The 18,295-nt window shown below is 40.7% G+C and overlaps 1 pseudogene; it reads right to left on the bottom strand.

Annotated features, from left to right (window-relative positions):
• Window positions 1-12,798: 12,798 nt before the first annotated feature.
• On the bottom strand, window positions 12,799-13,370 carry LOC142428591 (AP-4 complex subunit sigma-1 pseudogene; annotated as a pseudogene).
• Between the last annotated feature and the right edge of the window lie 4,925 nt (window positions 13,371-18,295).

Below are 18,295 nucleotides of genomic sequence, written 5' to 3'. Positions count from 1 at the left end.
TCTAGACAGGGAGAGATCAATAGTTGCAACTTAGCTGGCTGCCCAGGAGCATCTAAGGCCCCAGTCAGTGCTTACTGAAGTAGAATTGACTTTGTGTGCTGTGCTATGCCAGCTGACGTTGGTGTTCTCCGGACTACCATCTTCTTAAACCAATGCTATCTTGTAGGTGCAAACTACTCCAAATGCCTGAGTGTTAAAAGCCTTTGAATATGTTGAAGACAAATTTGTTAGCGATAAACAGTTTAAAAAAATGTAATTTAGTTTTGTTGTTATTGTTAAAAATATAGAGGGCAGAATATAGACCATTTCAACAATCTCTCTATGGAACACTTCTATACCATTGCTTATATTCTTTGAAGTGTGCACACATTGTCACCCTCTTATCCTGAGTTGTGTCTCCTTCATTAACCTAAACTCAAGACTTCCTAAATTTCTACCTAATCTTTCAAGTTGCTATTGTTGATTTGATCCTGATAGATAGATCATAAGGAGCACACTCCACAAAACATTTCATTTTTACTAGTTAAGGTATAACTATTGCTTGGTTTAAAGAAAAGTTCGGCGGATATTGGTTAAAGGTTTAAAGATGATCTCAGGGTAGTGGTTTCAAGGGTTCATCCAACCTCCATGGTTCCAGAAAATTCTATGATAATTTGAAATTCTGATCTGTATTTCTCCTATTTTTTTGCTTGTAAGCATTCTTATTTTTCGTTTCTTTTTTTTTTTTTACATTTTATTAGGGGCTCATACAACTCTTATCACAATCCACACATATACATACATCAATTGTATAAAGCACATCCACACATTCCCTTCCCCAATCATTCTCAAAGCATTTGCTCTCCACTTAAGCCCTTTACATCAGGTCCTGTATTTCTCCTTTTAAGATAGGGTTCTTTTATAGATAGAGTATCTGATAAAAATGTTCAGAAGTGGTAGTTGGGCAACCCCCATTTTTTCTAGTTTAATGGTAGAGGGGCAGTTTTCCAGGTAAATAACTAACTAATACTCAACTGCCTTGATTTTGGAAGTCTTTTGGAAATGAGGAAATCCTCACTAAATGTAGGCACTAAATTCAGACCCTCAGGGGTGGACTGATAATGATGGGGACTGACTACTCTGAGGGTTTAAACAACCATTGCTAATTTTGAAATTCTGATTTTAACTGCAGGATTGTACTGAGTTTGGTACAGGCTACCTTATCTGTTGGCAGACTATGATGTATTAGTTGGCTCAATTAATATGTTAGTTGGTCTGATGCCACTGTGAACCTGGAATTTTACAAATGGTTATTGAGGAAAAAACTTGGTTTATGCTATAAAATGGGTTACCTGAATTTGGGAGCTTGGGGAAGCTAAACTTTGTATGCTTTACCACTATTTTATTGCTAAATTGTGCCTCTGAGTGAAGATTCTCATAGGCTATTAAACAGAGCCTTTGCTGTCAGCTAAATGGCTTTTAGGATTTCATAATCATGGCAAAATATCTTTTCCTTTCTCTTCAAAAAACAAACAACAAAACCCTTTCTCTTTCTTTGCATTACCCTTTTGAAATCGTTAGCCTTCATGTGACTGAAAGGGACTTCAAAACATTGGAAGAAAATAGTCTGATGGCTCAGAATGTGCTTGGCTCCTGGTAGGTGTGCAGACTTGATGAAGAGGCATTTTTTGCACTGACAGGTGTTTGCGTGCCAGGATAGTGGGTCTTTGATGACCAAGCCACGTCGTTTTCTTGACCTCACCCTTCCCTTTGTGGAGAGGAGTTAGGGAAACTCTAATAAAGTAACTAAATTAGAGGAATAAGAAGTTCACATTGCTGCTCTTTACTTTTTTCTCTTTTCTGTCCTTCGGTTTATGAGACTCCCTTGTTAGGCAGTGTTAAATAAGCAGGGAGCAGGGCTGAGTGCCCTGCCTTGGACCCCATGGGTTTAGAAAATGCTGTTGTTTTAATTGCTAGAATCAGTAGCAATATTCCCTCCTCTAGACAAGGGAAAATTTAGATGGGTAGAAGAACTGTGTGTTGGGGTGTTTATAGAATGGAGGGATCACTTTGTGGAGCTTATGTTTAAAAGCCATCTTCCTATCTCCTAGAAGCATGTTTTATTACTTAAATATGTTCTCTTATAGGCTTGGAGCCACCTTAACCTTCAGTATATAGTTTTATGCCCCCACATGGGAAACCACAGAAATTGTCACACTGTGACCATTTTCAGAAGTTGTCTAAGTCTTTATGTGGATGTTTTCGTGCATCTCATTAGGATCTTGTACATCCTTTCCCCAAAGGTAAGTTCTACAAGTTACAACCATTACAACATGTTATACTTATTTTTTATTTAGTGTAACCACTGAAGAGCCGAGTGGGATTTGCTATGAATTTGCCTCAATCCTGCAGCTAAGGGTTGGAAATCTTACTTTACTGCAGTCACCTTGTGTGGGTAAAATTCTATGTCATAGTCGAGGGTCAGCAAAAAAGAAGATGATCTTCAGGATATGGATTAATATAATGACTAGAACAATGAGGTGAAAAATAACAGCAAGTGGGAAGATGGCCAGAACACCTAATTTAATAACCAAAAAATCCAAAGAAATCATATTTAAACATGTTTCTGGGATCAATGAATAGCTACAGATAAATTTTCTCAATAATACACATATTAGTCTCTTTAGAGTGCTTTCAAACTAAAGACTACATTAAAAATCATTTCATTGGGGGCTCATGCAATTCTTATCACAATCCATACATACATCCTTGGTATCAAGCACATTTGTACATTTGTTGCCCTCATCATTCTCAAAAATCATATTCTTTCTACTTGAGCACTTGATGTCCGCTCCTCCTTTTCCCCCTCCCTCCCCACTCTCCCCTCCTCAAGAACCCATGATATTTTACAAATTATTATTTTGTCATATCTTACACTGTCTATCTGACATCTCACTTCACCCACTTTTCTGTTGTCCATCCCCCAGGAAGGAGGTTATATGTAGAAACTTGTAATCTGTTCCCCCTTTGTACCCCACCTTCCCTTCACCCTCCAGGTATCGTCACTCTCACAACTGGTCCTGAAGGGATCATCTGTCCTGGATTCCTTGTGTTTCCAGTTCCTATCTGGACCAATGTACATCCTCTGGTCAAGCCAGATTTGTAAGGCAGAATTGGGATCGTGATAGTGGGGGGAGGAAGCTTTTAAGAACTAGAGGAAAGTTATATGTTTCATTGTTGTTACCCTGCACCCTGACTGGCTCGTCTCCTCCCCTCGACCTGCTGTAAGGAGGTGTCCTGTTGCCTACAGATGGGCTTTAGGTCTCCACTCCACACATCCCCTCATTTACAATAACATGCTTTTCTCTTCTTTGATGCCTGATCCCTGATCCCTTTGGCACCTTGTGATCACAAAGGCTGGTGTGCTTCTTCCATGTGGGCTTTTTTGCTTGTTAGCTGGTTGGCTACTTGTTTATCTTCAAGCCTTTAAGACCCCAGAAGCTATATCTTTTGATAGCCAGGCACCATCAGCTTTCTTAACCACATTTTCTTATGCACTCATTTGTCTTCAGTAATCATATCGGAAAGGTGGGCACCCACAGATATGGTTTCTTTAAATCAAAATTCATTCCAGAATTTAACATAATAGTATGTATATGTTAATAATTTTGTTTTATGAAATTTTAAGACCTCTTTCTCCCCCAAATCCTATAATCAGTTATAGTGAATTAATGAGAGATTTATTTAAAACTGTATTCTTTTCAAATTTAAGAGATTGCTTCCAAAAAAGAAAAACCTTAAATAATCCGGGTTTTACTCTCACACAAAAGGTTATTTAGCATTAACTTAGAATTTTGAAATTTGGATCAGTAAACCTCATTTGCCTCTTCTCCTTCTGGGGAAACCTACCAGACTACGGGGATGGAACATAATAGGAGGGGAAGAAAGAGAGAAAAAGGAAATGAGGATTTTTCTAGACTTTTGTTCCTCGGGGGCTGGAGGAGGGGCACCGAGTTTGAGGTCAGGACTAATATTAAAATTTTCACTCAAGTGGAAATCTTTCCCAATCATTGAAGCTCTGCAACAAGTTTGTGGGGAGGGTCCCCCATTTCTTAGATGGACCCAATGTTTTGAGGAAGGTCAGGAAGACCTCAAGGATGAGTCCAGAGAGGGGAACCCACCCATCTTCAGGAAAACCCCCAAACTAAACACCTGTGTCTGGAAACTGGGAGAAGAAGACGATCGAATCGCCTTTGGCACCAAAGCTACAGAGCATTACACATGGGCTCTCCCACCATCTGAGAGTTTCAGGTTTAAGCGAACAATCTTGGCCTCAGAAAGGTGTCAGCTCAGCAAGTGTGCATCTTTCCTCCAGTTTAAAAAGCAAGATAAGCTGTGTTCAGGGATCCCCCCATCATGACCATCCACTTGCTCATTTTTTAAGGTAGCAAGGGCTGTCCCATGAGAATCCATGGGAAAAATCTTACTCTAGGCACCCTATGGCCCTGATTTCTCCCATTCATACTCCACTTCCCCAAGAATATGTGGAAGGAATATGACGTGTGGAAGATAAAACTGCTGATTCTTTGATGAAGGATAAGCTAGATGGAAACGGCACCTTCAGATGTAATATGGGCCTAGATGGAGGATATGCTGAGAAACAAGAGCTTCCCATTTTGATGTTTTTCTTTAATAAAGGTTTCTATGACTTTGAAGCAATATTTTATTATTTATCTTTGTATAATTTGTGCAAGGAGCTGGTCTATGAATCAGTCATCTGATTCCAAAGACTGTGCTTGGTATCAAGCATGCTTTTATCACCCTTTCTGGTCACATATCATTAGTTAAAAGAAGCATTTCCTAATGGGAACATGATGAACATTGTATTTTGATGATGAAGTGAGAAATAATTTGGTTTGTGTATGTGAACACACTATATGCATATGTATACAGACTCATCTTTTGGTTTTCTACTTGGGGAGAACCCTCTGTTAATTTCAGGATTTCCGCTTCTCTCTCTATTATCCAGAACATTCTCATCCTTGCTGGGTCAAGGAAAAAAGAACCTCATTTAAATATAACTCTAAGCAAGATATATTTAGGATGATTCTAATAATCACACAATTATAAAATGTTAGAACTGAAAGAGCATTTAGGGGGACATGTAAGTCAACTATTTTATTTTAGAGAGTAGGAGATTAAGGTAATCCAGAGTGATATTAACTGGCCTAAGACCTTTAGTTGATTATTGCTGAAATTTGAACTGTTTGAGCTTTTTGCCTCAATCCATTGCTCTCCCTTCTGTATCATTTGAATACTCTATAGAAGAGACTCTAAAGCCAAAAAGAAATTGCGTTTTAGTTGTCAGCTTTGAAGTATTGTGTGTTACTAATTCTTCTCCTCTGTTGATTCAACTAATTTGTAGTTGATTATCCTGGCTTTCAAAGTTCTTGTGGATTTAAGTTACACCGGCTCTGGAAGCATCTTCTCCCATCTTATTACTTGCATTGGGAACACAATAATATTTTTTCCCTGTAATACAGAGAATATTTTTGTTAGCTTAGTGATCCAAGATAGTTAAATTCAATTGACCTCTACATTTACCTGCTTTATATAGGCAGGAAGGAAAGGCCACATTTTTTCCAAATGTATTTTTTTTGTTGTTGTTGTTTGAATTTATTTTTAAAACAATATTTTCCCCTGACTTTAAAGAGTTATTTTTTGGTCATAGGCATTTTATTGTATAGTTTTGTGTCATCATGGCATTGAACATGTTGTTATAACTTCCACCAACTGTGTTAAGCTTTGAGTCTGTGCTCAATATTATAAGGAAACTATTTGTCACTCAGACTCTCAGAATTGAATTCGGCTGAATTAATTATGATCTTCACTTCATCTCCCTGGGCAGTTGTTGTAAGGGAGAGGCGATCCTTTCTGATGTCGCATAGAAAATCAATCTGGCCCGTGACACTGGCTAGTTGCTTGAGTGGGGAAACTTGGCACCCATGGTATGGTCTTTATTTCTCATCTTTCTTGTCCATTGGTTATGTGTTTCTTTCTCTGGGCTGGTTTAGGAAGCCACCAGGGTCAGGGAACAGTGCTTGGAGTGATGGACAAGATTACTCTCTCATTAAAGAAAATCACAAGGGTCCCAAATTGACAAATAAATGGCCATGCCAGGAGCTTTTCTTTCTGTTTTGTTTATAGACTGCTTTCCCAAGAGAAACTCAGGCACTTCTTTTGGCCCACAGGGTTAGACAAGTTGAATGGCACTGGGTTACATGTTGGGATTTGGTCTTGACTGGTATGGGAGTTGACTAGCTACTTCTTTATACTTCTCCCTCTATATTCCTCAAAGTACCTTTCTCCTTCTTAATTTTAAGATGTGAAAATTCTTTACTTGTACTTTGTAAAACTCCATTTGTAAACTTCCTTTAAAAAGCTTTTTTATTGTGATTTGGTTGGATCGTTACAGAGCAAATTGGTTTTCTATTCAACAATTCATACACATTTCTATGACATTGATTGCAATTGCCACAATGTAATAGCATTCTCCCTACTTCCTCCCTGGGTTTCCTGTTTGCAGTCATCCTTCTCCCTATTCCTGCCTACTGTCTGAGCTTTATCCTGGGAAAACGCTGCCCTTTTGAGCTCGTGTGGTTGATTGTTCTGGAGAGTGCTCACTGCCGTGCTGCTGGTGATCATCTTATAGGTGCCAATGATTTGGCTGAAAGTTGTGTTATGGGGGTATGCTCCATTGTAGGCTTGGAAGTTGTCTAAGGGTTATAGTCTTGGGGTTTCTACCAGTTGCTATCCACTGGTAGCTTGATTTTGAGTTTTGTTCTACAATTTTTCCCACTCTATTCAGGACCTTTTATTGTGATAGCTTTCAGGTCGGCAATGATAGTTAGACACTGTTTAGTTTTTTGGTTTTAATGTCTTGGAAGCTGGAGTTTATATGGCCCATTCACCCTTTGGAGTAATTATTTCCATGTGTGTTTGATTTTTTTCACTATTCATTGCTTTGGACAGGGTGAGAACAATAGTGACATTTTAGAGGTGACTCACAGGCTTTTTTTGTAACAGGCATTTTATTGGCTGTTTTAAGTACAGAGACATTATGAACAGTTTGTACACCATTCTTTTTCTTTTAAATCATTTTATTGGGGACTCATATAGCTCTTATCATAATCCATACATCCACCCATTGTGTCAAGCACATTTGTACATATGTTGCCATCATCATTTTCAAAATATTTTCTTTCTACTTGAGCCCTTGGTATCAGCTCCTCAATTTTTCCCCTCCTTCCCCCACACTCCCTCTTTTACGAACCATTGATAATTTATAAGTTATGGTTATTTTTCCATGTCTTACACTGACTGATGTCTCCTTTCACTCACTTTTATGTTGTTCACCCCCCTGGAAGGAGGTTATATGTAGACCACTGTAATCAGTTCCCTCTTTTTCCCCCCACCTTCCCTTTACCCTTCTGGTATTGCTACTCTCATTATTGGTCCTGAAGGGTTTATCTGTCCTCGATCACCTGTGTTTCCAGCTCTTATCTCTACCAGTGTTCATGCTCTGGTCTAGCTGAATTTGTAAGGTAGAGTTGGGGTCATGATAGTCGGGGGAGGAAGCATTAAAGAACTAGAGGAAAGTTGTTCCATCGGTGCTATACTGCACCCTGACTGGCTCATCTCTTCCTTGTGACCGTCCTGTAAGGGGATGTTCAGTGTCTACAATGGGCTTTGGGTCTCCACTCCACACTTCCCCTCATTCACATTGATATGATTCTTGTTCTGGGTCTTTGATGCCTGATACCAGAGCCCATTGATACCTCAAGATCACACAGACTGGTGTGCTTCCTTCATGTGGGCTTTGTTGCTTCTCAGCTAGATGGCTGTTTGTTTATCTTCAAGCCTTTAAGACTGCAGATGCTATATCTTTTGATAGCCATGCACCATCAACTTTCTTCACCACATTTGCTTATGCACCCATTTTGTCTTCAGCAAATGTGTCGGGAAGGTGAGCATCACGAATGCCAGGTTAATAGAACAGTGTTCTTGCATTGATGGAGTACTTGAGTGGAGGTCCAATGTCCACTTACTACATTAATACTTAGCAAATAAATGTATGTACATAGATCCATTTTCCCATCATTTTATGTAAATATATTTACATATGTACATGCCTGTATTTAGACCTCTATAAATACCCTTTGCCTCCTAGTTCTTTCATCTATTTCACTTTACTTTCTTCTTGTCCCACTATCATGTTTGACCTTCATTTGGGTTTCAGTAATTCCTCTCAGTTACATTGCCCTTGATCAAGCTCTACCGGGCATCCTCCACTCTCCTTGCCATCGATTTTAGATCACTTGTTGTTTCCTTGTCCCTGGGTTTGTTAACACCCATTTCCTTCCTCTCGCCTTCCCCTCTCCCATGTATCCCCAGAACCATTGGTCTAGTTGTTTTTTCCTCTGGATTTTTTTTAAATCCCACCTATCTTATCTAGATAAACATGCAGAGACAATAATAAGCACAGAAACAAGGCAGAGCAAAGCAAAGCAACAAATGAAAACTAAAAACCAAATGACAACAAAAACTCAATGACAAAAAGAGAAAAAGGAAAAGAAAAAGAAAAGCCTATAAATAGTTCCAGCATAGTTTGTTGACCTTTAGGAGTGTTTTCTGGTCAAGTGATGGAGTTCCTAGCCCTGGCCCCAAAGTATATTTTTGGTATTCCCTGGGGACTTTATTGCTCTGCTCCCCTTGCTGCTTTATTGCATCCTCTTAGCGTTTTGCGCTGGTGTGGTGGGGTCAGATCAGGCACAATTCCTGCACTGTGCCTTCAGTGTTGTCCCTCATAGCACTATGGGTCAGTGAGGAATGTCGTGTTTCGTGGTGGGGCCAGCCCTATGGTCCTCTCTGTGCACTGGCTGCTCTGAGCAGGAATATTGTTTTCGGGACTTGGTGGGCCAGTATGTGTTGCACTCTCTTTCCTTTCCTCTTCATTTGCTCCTTTGTACACAATTCTTAATGCATGTATCAAAACCCTAAAATTGCTTGTAGATATAATTCTTTTTAAATTCCAATGACTTGCCAGCTGTAAATTTTGAGGCAATTTTTAAAAGAGGTTATCAAGTACAATTATCTTCAAATGTTGATAAGCCGTTACATCTTAAATCCCACTAACTCACAATTTAATGTCACACACACTACACATGCAAATGTTCATCCCTTCATAGCACATAACAAAGTTATTAGAGAAACTGGACCACCACAACCTAAGGTGTGATAGAATGTTCTGACAAGAGAGCCATATTGATGGAATGATTTTCAGACATAATTCTATTAAAAAAATAAAGACATGGAAACAAAATTTTAAATGTTCAATCATGCAAATACATGACAGTGATTCCAAATTGCCATTAAGTATGTTTTATATTAGGAATACAACCCTCTCTCCCACTCAGCCCATGTAATGTTAATTTGACACCCAAGACAGTCCAATCTTCCCACAATTCAACATCCCACCATTTTCTGGTTGTACCCCCAAAATCAATAACCAGTAAATGATTTCTCATCAAAAGCATTTACACTTAAAAATAATTGGGATGAAGTGGGATTTCCTCGTCCTTAAAAATATTTCTAGAGCTACTAAACAACTGGTATTTACAAAATAGTTGATAAAAATATTCCTCTAGATTGTACACGAAGGGAGAGAACAGGCCCACGGATAAGACATGGTAGTTCACACTCATCAGACATGGCTTCTTTTGCTCCCGCTTCCTCAGAGACTGGACTCTCCTTTTTCATTTCTCCATTTTCGGCAGGTTAATCCTCTTTCGCTTCTACTTCAGCCTGTTTTCCCTTGGCTCCCCCTTTTCCTTTTGTTTGCACGCTTTTCCTCTGAAGATTTAACCTTTCTTCCTGCCATTTTTGGCTTCCTCCCTACTTTTCCAGGCATAGGTTCCCCTGACAACCTCACTGGCCTCCTCTTGGACACATGCTTCCCCACTGGTTCTGCTCAGCTGACCTTCCTTTGGGGCATCTTGGCTGTGGGAGGGCCCTTGCTGGATGCCTGTGGACCACAGGGCATGGGGTAGACAGCTACCTTGCATCTGTGTTGCCTGGCCGCTGCTCCTCTGCCTGCCGCCCGAGCTCTCCCAGGCGTTTACCCCAGTCACTACTCTCAAAAGATGTAGCCTATTGCCTCTGTAGGCTATGTTCTGTCAATTGACCTTCATGTCCCTGAGATGATGGTCCTGAGTCCCCAAGCACAGCAACTCATTCCCTCCAGGTGTTTGGTTATGGCTAAGAAGTTTCCATTATATTTCTCCCAGAATGCTATATTCTATTAATGATGTATTTGCAGCACATATAAATACATATCTAGAAATATCCTGTCAAACCTACATGTTCATGAAACTCACTGTTGACTCTTAGTGATCCTGCTATCAGTTTCTGAGTCTGTAACTGCTTATGGGAGTAGAAAGTCCAAGTTGGCCTTTCTCCCACAGAGCTGCTGGTGGTTTCCACCTGTCAACCACACGGATCGCAGCCCAAAGCAGAACCACAATGCCGGCTATGTGTTCATGAATAAAGTTTTATTAATCCTTCTTCATTTTCCGCTTACCTGTTTATATCCACCCACAGATTACTATGTAGATTTGGGGAAATGATAGAATTTAATTCTGTTGAATTTTAACTCTTGTACCCCTCTTAGTATTTTAATTTTCCTTCTTCATTATGGCAGTTACATAATCTCCTGTCAACTTGAGTGAAGGGGTGGAGTCTAGTCTGTCAATCAGGTTGCAGCTTGATGACTTCTTTTGGAAGCTCAATAGAGATAAATAGCTCAGTAGAGGCAAGACCCACCCTCTGCTTCACATTCCTGTTGACAAGCCACATGGAGACATACTGATGGAGCCAGAGCCCTGGAGCTGGAGGAGAAATGTGGAGACCTGGCACCAGAGTTGAGTCGCTTCCACTGCCACTGGATCCACAAGGCTTTCCACCTACTGGCCTGTGATCTCCCTGCATTCGGCATCACTGCATGTGTTGTGTGAGTCTAAAGAGGAATTTCTGGGCTAGTATAGGACATAATGGGCTAATGTCGGACTTATGGACTTTGATCTGGGCTGGGATGTTTTCCAAATATAAAGCTCTTAATTTTTTTTTTACTGCGGGCTCATACAGCTCTTATCACAAAACACACATACATTCATTGTGTCAAACACATTTGTACATTTGTTGCCATCACCATTTTCAAATATAAAGTTTCTTATACACGTATGAGTGTCTATGAATTTGTTTCTCTAGTCACCTCAGACTAACACACTCATCTATTGCCAACTCCTCTCATTATATATTGCTTTCTTCTTCACCAAGGTTAATATGTGTCTGCTCTCTGGGTAGTGATTTACTGTCTTGGCTCATTCCACTCTTGATAAACAACAAAGAATGTTTCTTTTTAGGTAAAATGCTTTTCTTGACTTTTCATAATCATGGTCTCATAAAAATATTATAGTGGTTGACTTATTATATATACATAATATCTTCCAGGTTCATTCACGTAGTGAAGTGTTTTGCAGATCTTTCTTATTCTTTGACATTGTACAGTATTCTATTATGTGTATGTACTGTAATTTATTTAGCTATTCTTCCTTGACGGATATTTGAATGCTTCTATCTCTTTGCTATTGTGAGTAGTACTGTGATAAACATGAGTATAGATATATGTACTCACGTCAGGGTTCGTATTTCTCTCGGATATATACCTAGCAGTGGAATTGCTGGATCATGTGGTATTTATACTTCCAACCTTTTCAGGAGGCACCGTATGTTTTCCATAGTGGTCACAACACTTTATATTCCATTTCATTCTAAGTTCCATTTTCTCCACATTCTAGCCAGTATTTGCTGTTTTCTCTTTTTGGACTTTGCTATTCGTGCGAGGGTGGGATGATACCTCATTGTTTTGATTTGTCTCTCTCCAGTGGCTAATGTTAGTATTTCTTCTTGTGTCTGTTGGCTGCTTGAATGTCTTCTCTGGTGAAATGGCTGTTCGTGTCCTCTAGCCATTTCAAAACTAGATGGTCTTTTTACTTGTGGGTGCTTTAGTTTTCTATAAATTTTAGAGATTAGTAGTCCCTTTATAGGTGAGTTATTGCCAATTTTTTTCTGGTATCAAAACCCCAAACTAATCAAATTCACTCCCATTGAGTTGGCTCTGCCTCATAATGACTCTATAGAACAAGGTAGAACTGCCCCTGTGGATTTCCAGACTGTAACTCTTTATGGGACCGCAATCTTCTTCTTTCTCCCATGGAGCACCTGTTGGTTTCAAACTCACTTGGTTTTAAACTCGCTAACCTCATGGTTAGCAGCTGAATGAGTTAACACTACACCTCCAGGGTGCCATAAACCTGACACCAAACTCATGGCCATCGATTGTCCCTGTAAGTTTGTGAGACTGTAACTCTTTCTTTCTTTCTTAAAGTGGAAAATTCCACTGTCTTTTAGTCCCCCATTTCTACACACTTTGTTAAAACTGTTATTCAAAATAATCAAGTCAATTTTATGAGACTGGCATAAAGTTAGCCTTCTCCACTCTTTCCCAATTTCTTTATTTAATTTGCAAAAGGAAGCAGAGCCCCCAAAGGGTTCCTTTGGTACTCAACAAAATTCTATGCAAGGGGAAAAAGAAGATTTTAAAAAGTAAGAATTTAAACTTATTAGTTGAGATGAAACTTTCTTTGTACATCATCTTGTGAAATACAGTTTTATTTTCCCTTTTGGAGCTGTGGCAAACACCTATTTATAATGTCTTTGGAAGGATACCCTGCTTTTCCATGTGTGACCTTCCAGATTCTGTGAGCTGCAGATGTTGGGAGGTATCCATGACACCCACATTTCCTGTAAGTGGGTGTTGTCTGTCAGGCCTATTCCACGATTCAGCGCTGACGTCTTATCAAAAATTAGTAGAGGGGGCAAGCATTCTTGCTCTGTTGGTCTCCACGATACAGCCATTTAGCACCACCTCATCCAAAATGAAGTGTGCTTTATCCAGATTAAACATTAGATCTAATTCACTCACTTGGCTGAAGTATTCATCTAAAACTTCCACAAAGCTCTGGATGAATTCATAAACAGCCATCTCGTTCTCAGTGTCATTAACTCCAACCATAATGAAGACAGCAGCATACTGCCGAGATATCAGCTTGAAATCTTTATATTCAACGAATGGACATTGTTCGTTAGATCGAGAGAGGTGGCTCTTTATGACTTTTGTTTCCAAGTGGAGGCTTATTCATCTCCATGTGGTCATAGTACTTCGAAAGTTGGGTCTGCTCTTGTTTACTTACCATGAACAAAAAATGTATCATCTTTCACCCTAGGCCAATCTGTTTCCAGATAGAATTAAAAAGCTCTGGCAAAGCTGGTGAAACAAGAACCCGAGTGGCTGGAGGGCAGCAGATCTGATGATGGCTCTTCCCGAGTTCTCCTTCCCCTTTTCCCACAGAAGCTTGCCCCCAGCCCTCTTTGTCTGCACGGTGCAGGCTTCCTCTGGACCGCCATTTCGGGTTTCAGTAGAGACTGTGACTCTTTGAGAGTGGAGGAAGCCCTTTCTTCTGCTGGGGCGCTGGTGGGTTGGCACTGCAGATTTTGCAGTGAGCAGCCCAAGGCTTAAACACTGCAAGGCCAGGACTCCTAGGGCTCCCAAGGTGATATTTGAACTCTTTAGTTAAAATAGTTTTGATGCACACAAATGTTCAGTTTGTAGCAGGCCTCCTACCATCTAGTTTGTTTTCTGCTGTTCACCCATTTTTGGTATGTTTGATTGTATATTTGTTCCATGCATTAGGACCCCTATTTTGCCCACATATATTTCCCACTCACATGTGTTCCTTAAATGCTTCAGTGTGCCATGTTTGTCCCTAGTTTTTTTCTTTGATAATATTTATAGCCTTAGGTTTTAGATTTAGATTTTTGATCCACCTTGAGTTCATTTTGTATATGATGAGAGATACTAATCCTGTTTCCTTTTTCTGAAAGTATATATCCAGTTTTGCCATTTATTAAAGAGATGATCTCTTCCAACTTAACGGATTTGGACCATTTGTCAAAGATCAGCTTCCATAGGTAGATGGATTTACTTCAGGGTTTTCACTTCTGTTCCATTGGATTTTGTGCTTGTCATTGTCCCAACAATGGATTTGGACCACCATGGCTGCGTAGTATGTTTTTAGATCAAGGGAGGATGAGAGCTCCGACTTCATCTTTTGCGTGGCAATTATAAATCTCATTTTCCCGACTTCCTGTTCAGATTTCTCTTCATTAGTGTAGAGCATAGGTTTTCAAATTTACGTGGCCCATTTCCCCTTTTCAGAAAATAAGGAATCACTCCACAGCAGTGAGAACCTTTTGTAATATAGCTCCTGATTTCTCAGCCCTCCTAGATCCCTCTTAGGGAGTGAAATTACCCACTTTGAAGAACACTAACGTAGAGGGATCTAACTGATTTCTGTATGGTGATCATGCCACTTTAATGTATCCATCTATTAGTTCCAGTAGTTTTCTTGTTGTGTCTATGAGATTTTCTCTACATAGGATCACCTCATCTGCAAACAGAGATAACTGTACTTCTCCATTATCCAATTTGGATGCCTTTTTATTTCCCTTTCTTGCCTTATGGCAATGGCTAAGATTTTTCAATATGATATTGAATAGGAGTTTGTGATAAAGGACATCCTTGTCTGGTTCCTGGTTTTTTAAACCTTTTATTAGGGGCTCATACAACTCTTATCACAATCCATACGTACATCAATTGTGTAAAGCACATCTGTACATTCGTTGCCCTCATCTTGTTCAAAGCATTTGCTCTCCACTTAAGCCCTTTGTACCAAGTCCTCTTTTTCCTGTTCCCCCTCCCTCATGAGCCCTTGATAATTTATAAATTATTATTGTGTCATATCCTGCCTTGTCCGACATCTCCCTTCACCCCCTTTTCTGTTGTCCATCCCCCAGGAAGGAGATCACATGTAGATCCTTGTAAGTGGTTCCCTCTTCCAACCCACTTTCCCTCTACCCTCCCAGTATCGCCACTCACACCCCTGGTCCTGAAGGTATCATCCGTCCTGAATTCCCTGTGCCTCCAGCTCATATCTGCATCAGTGTGCATCCTCTGGTCTAGCCAGACTTGCAAGGTAGAATTCGGATCATGATAGTAGGTGGGGGCGGGGGGCAGGAGGAAGCATTTAGGAACTAGAGGAAAGCTGTATTCTTCATTGGTGCTACATCGCACCCTGACTGACTCATCTCCTCCCCTAGACTCCTCTGTAAGGGGATCTCTAGTGGCAGAAAAATGGGCTTTGGGTCTCCACTCTGCACTTCCCCCTTCATTCACTATGGTAAGATATTTTTTGTTCTGCTGATGCTTTATACCTGCTCCCTTCGACACCTCGTGATCGCACAGGCTGGTGTGGTGCTTCTTCCGTGTGGGCTTTGTTGCTTCTGAGCTAGATGGCCACTTGTTTACCTTCAAGCATTTAAGACCCTAGATGCTATAACTTTTGATAGCTGAGCACCATCAGCTTCAGCTTCCTTTGCCACATTTGCTTATGAACTCATTTGTCCTCTGCGATCTTATCATGGAGGTGTGCACCCAATGATATGATTTTTTGTTCTTTGAAGCCTGATAATGGATCTCTTCAACACCTCGTGATCACACAGGCTGGTGTGTTCTTCTACGTGGGCTTTGTTGCTTCTGAGCTAGATGGCTGCTTGTTTATCTTCAAGCCTTTAAGACCCCAGATGCTACATCTTTTGATAGCTGGGCACCATCATTTTTCTTAACTGCATTTGTTTATTCACCCTCTTTGTCTTCAGTGGTTATGTCTGGAGGGTGAGCATCATAGAATGCCAACTTAATAGAAGAAAGTATTCTTGCATTGAGGGAGTGCTTGAGTGGAGGCCCAATGTCCTTCCGCCACCTTAATACTAAACCTATAAATATAGGCACATAGATCTATTTCCCCATCTTCATATATATATATATATATATTTGCATATGTACATGTCTTTCTCTAGACCTCTATAAATGCCCTTTGCCTCCCAGCTCTTTCCTCTATTTCCCTTGACTTTCCTCCTGTCCTACTATCATGCTCTGTTCCCACCTGGGTTTCAGCAATACCTCTTTGTTATATTACCCTTGAGCATGCCCTACCAGGCCTGCCACACCCACCTCACCACCAATTTGGATCACCTGTTGTTCCCTTGTCCCTGGGTTTGTTAACACCACTTCCTTTCCCCCCACCTCCTCCTATCTCATGTCCCTACGGAACTGTTGATCCTATTACTTTACCCTCCAGATTGTTCATCCAACCTATCTTATTTAGACAGACCTGCAGAGATAATAATATGCACAAAACAAGACAACAATACAAGAAACAATATACAACAAAACAACAACAACAACAAACCACTGAAAAGAACAAAACAAAACACAGCAAGAAAGAAAAGCTAGTAGTTAGCTCAAGGATTATTTGTTGGCCTTTAAGAGTATTTTCCAGTCCAGTCTGTTGGGGCACCATGCCCTGGCCCCAAAGTCCACTTTCAGCATTACTTGGGGACCTTGCTGCTCCATTCTCTTGCTGTTCTGCTGCACTCCTCCAGTGCTTTGCCTGGGTGTGGTGGGATCAGGTCAGGCGCAATTCCCACACAGTGCTGTTCCCCGCAGGGTCATAGATCAGTGAGGGAAGTCATGTCACATAGTGGGGCTGGCCATGTGGACTGGCTGCTCTAATTGGGGTCATCGTCCTCAGCCTGGTGGGCCAGGATGTGCTCCATTCTCTCCTACTCCCCCTTCATCTGCTCCCGTGTGCTCTGATCAGATATGTCCCTCTCCCGGAGCTGCAAATTCAATGCTGTCCTTTGAAATAAAGTCTTCTGGGGGGAGGTGTCCACTTAGTATTTCGTACTGGGGCCAGACCCCCCAGACCTCTCCACTGGTTCTCTACTCCACACCAGAATGTTGCATTCACACCTTGGGGCACTGGGTTGAAGTCTGGTCCCTCTTTCCCTGTGGAGATATAAACAATACCCTCCCTTTGGGTGGGTTATCACCCCATGCCCCCACTACCCATTTCTTCCTTATTTTCATCTTTTTTTCCTCTTTCCCCACTTCCTCCCCAGTTGTCTACCATGTGCATCACTGGATTTATGGGGAATATTTTCCATTTCTCCCCAATTGAGAATAAGGTTGGCCATTGCCTTTGTGTAACTCACTCACTTACTCACTCACTCACTCACTCACTCACTCACTCACTCACTCACTCACTCCCTCACTGCTATTGAGTCAATTTCAACTTACAGGTCAGAGAAGCCCTGCTTTGCAGAGTTTATGAGAAGGTGAGCCTTTCCATGAGGAGACAGTTCATCTTCCTTCCACAGAGCAGCTGGTGGGCTTAAATGTGTGCTTAACAGCCTAACATGTAGCCTGGTACACCACTAGGGGGTTGGCTTTAGGGTGTATATACCCTTACTTATGTTGAGGAATTTCCCTTTGATTCCCATTTTATTGAGTGTTGTTATTAGGAATGGATGTTGGATTTTGTGGAATGTCTTTTCTATATGAATGGACACAATCATGTAGCTGTTATCCTTTCTTTAAGTTAGGCGGTGGGTTATGTTGATTGTTCTGGTGATATTAAACCATTTTTGCATAGCTGATATGAATCTGACTTGGTACGTCTTGAATTGTTGTTGGATTTTGTGGAATGTCTTTTCTATATGAATGGACACAATCATGTAGCTGTTATCCTTTCTTTAAGTTAGGCGGTGGGTTATGTTGATTGTTCTGGTGATATTAAACCATTTTTGCATAGCTGATATGAATCTGACTTGGTACGTCTTGAATTGTTGGATTTTGGTGAGGATTTTTGTGTCTATGCTCATGCGGGATATTGATGTATAATTTTCTTTTTTTTAGTGTTATCTGTTACATTTTGTTATCAAGGTTATGATTGTTACATAAAAGGAGTTGGACATAGTTTATTCTTTTCTATGCTCTGGAATTGTCTGAACAGAACTGGTATCAGCTCTTCTCTGAATGTTTGCTATAATTCACCAGTGAAAGTGTCTTGGCGTGGGCTTGGTGGTGGTGGTGAAAGTGCACCTGGATACACTGGAGTGCTCCTCAGGCTGCCAGGGTAGTGGATGGGGAGGAATGTTGTGAGGGTGGGGAAAGAGGGGAGGGGATGCGAGTCGTGTGGAATACCAAGTTGGGGAAGGACAGAGGAAGACGGCTTAG

Source organism: Tenrec ecaudatus, chromosome 16, assembly GCF_050624435.1.
Source record: "Tenrec ecaudatus isolate mTenEca1 chromosome 16, mTenEca1.hap1, whole genome shotgun sequence".
Classification (NCBI taxonomy): Eukaryota; Metazoa; Chordata; class Mammalia; order Afrosoricida; family Tenrecidae; genus Tenrec; species Tenrec ecaudatus.
The sequence above is the reverse complement of the archived record's forward strand: the minus strand, read 5'-3'. Positions and strand labels throughout refer to the sequence as shown.